A 2399-nucleotide genomic window follows, 5' to 3' on the forward strand; every position below is an offset into this window, starting at 1 on the left:
ACTGAAATGAAGGTTGAAGTTCTTAGTTTTGATGAAATGAAAGAGTTGTATGATACTGACCCTGATTTTTATGAGGCATGGAGAGAGTGCAGAGCACCAAATTTGACAAATCACATGAGTAAGTATGATGACTATTTGATTCAAAAAGGTATGTTGTTCAAAGGTATTCAGTTGTGTATCCCTAGAAGTTCCATGAAGTTGAATTTGATCAAGGAAAAACATAGTGGTGGATTGGCTAGACATTTTGGAATTGATAAGACATTAAGTTTGCTAAAGGATAAGTATTATTGGCAACAAATGTATAAGGATGTTCAAAAATTTGTAGAGTTGTGGAGTTTGTCAAGTTGCAAAAGAAGTAAGTCAAATTACTAGTTTGTATACACCTATTGTTGTTCCTGAGAAACCTTGGAGTGACATTAGTAAGGATTTTGTTCTTGGATTGCCTAAACAAATGAAGGGGTATGATTCTATATTTGTTGTTGTGGATAGATTTTTTAAAATGGCTCATTTCATACAATGTGAAAAGGCATCAGATGTTGAGCATGTTGTTGAACTTTTGTTTAAAGAGATTGTGAGATCGCATGGACTACCGAGAAGTATTATTTCTGAGAAAGACAGTAAATTTATTGGTTATTTTTAGAAGACTTTGTGGAAGAAGATGGGTACTAAATTAAGGTTTAGTTCTACATTCCATCCGCAGACAGATTGACAGATAGAGGCTGTGAATAGAAGCTTGGGTAATTTGCTAAGATGTTTAGTGGGAGATAACCCAAGTAATTTGGAAGTAGTATTAGCACAAGCTGGGTTTGCATATAATAATTCTGTGAATAGGAGTACAGGGAATGCACCTTTTGAGATTGTTACTAGAATGCAACCTAGAGGACTATCAGATTTGAGAGATGCTGTTGGTGAAGAAAAGAGAAGTGTTACAGGGGAAGAATTTGTTGAATTTATGGAATCTTTACATAAGGAAGTGAAGTTGAGGTTGGAACAAAGTAATCAGAAGTATAAGAAGAATGCTGATAAGTCTAGAAGACATTATATTTTTCAAGTTGGTGATGAGGTGATGGTTCATTTGAAGAAAGGAAGATTTTCTGTTGGAACATATAGTAAGCTGAAGATGAAGAAGTTTGGACCTTGTAAAATCTTGAAGAAGTTTGACAGTGGTAATGCTTATGAAGTTGAGTTACCTAATGACATGGATATGTATCTTATATTCAATGTTGCTGATTTATATAAGTATCATGAGTCAAATTATGAAGTTGTAGTATCAAACGATTATCCTAAGAAGTAGATTTAAGAAGTTGAACAAATATTGGATCAGAGAGTTGGCAAGAGTACAAGAGGAAAAGATTACTATGAATATTTGGTGAAATGGAAGAACATACCAATTGAAGATGCTACATGGATTTCTCAATCTGAGTTGGATCCAGCCCAGTTTGTGACACTTGGATGATTCAGGAAAATCATTTCTTCCAACCCTGGTTGTCTGATGTAGGAGTATCTTGGGTTGCCTTGTAATCCTGCATTTTTCTTCATTCTGCCATATTGGTGCCAAGCATTTAGTAGTTGTCAAGTTCCTAGTTGTTGTCGAGTGATTACTTTGGATGCCGAGTGATTCCTTTGGTTTTCGAGTGATCCTTTGGTTGCCATGCATTACAAGATGCCCAGTTTGTAGTTGATGCTGAGTGACTCTTTGGATGCTGAGCTCGTGTGGTTGTTGAGTACCAGCATTTTGTAAAGGCTCCATTTGTTGAGTTATCTATGTTTGGTTTTAGTTTTAGCCGACCTTGCCCACATCTAATTTTGGTATAGGTAGTTAATATCTGATGTGAGTTGACTTGTGGCTATGCATGCATTTAATGTAGCATTTGATTATGTGATAGATTGACCTGTGGCCGCACAAGTATTTAAGGAAGTCTAGGATTGAGTTTAGGCAAATTTTTGGGGGAGATTATAGAGAGGAGACTTAGAGGATTGAAATGTGAACTTGAAGTTGGATTGTGAATCCAGAAGTGATATTTGAAATTGGTCGTAACTCAAAAGGCCTTATAGCTGGGCATGCATGTTGATCATTTGATGAATCAATAAAACATTTTGTTCTCTCCCTCCTTGGTGTTGTTCCTTGTTGTTTATTTCTACTATGTTAACTCTTGCAGGGTGGATTGGATAGCTGGGTGTGCCTTCGACCCTAGTTATTTTTGTTCCTCCTTGCGTCACTTTCGTTCATGTATGAATGTGGACATCTCCTCACTTTTTTGTGTGTGGGCTTTTTTGCTTGCCTAGTATAAGGAAGAAGCCACGTACATGGTGGAAGTATACATATTTAGTTAGAGTAATGTTTGGGTGTCATGAGATGGCTAGATAAGGCATAAATTAAAGATGGATTTCATACAATG

Source organism: Cupressus sempervirens, chromosome 5, assembly GCF_028749045.1.
Source record: "Cupressus sempervirens isolate cs-2001-9-10 chromosome 5, ASM2874904v1, whole genome shotgun sequence".
Taxonomy (NCBI): Eukaryota; Viridiplantae; Streptophyta; class Pinopsida; order Cupressales; family Cupressaceae; genus Cupressus; species Cupressus sempervirens.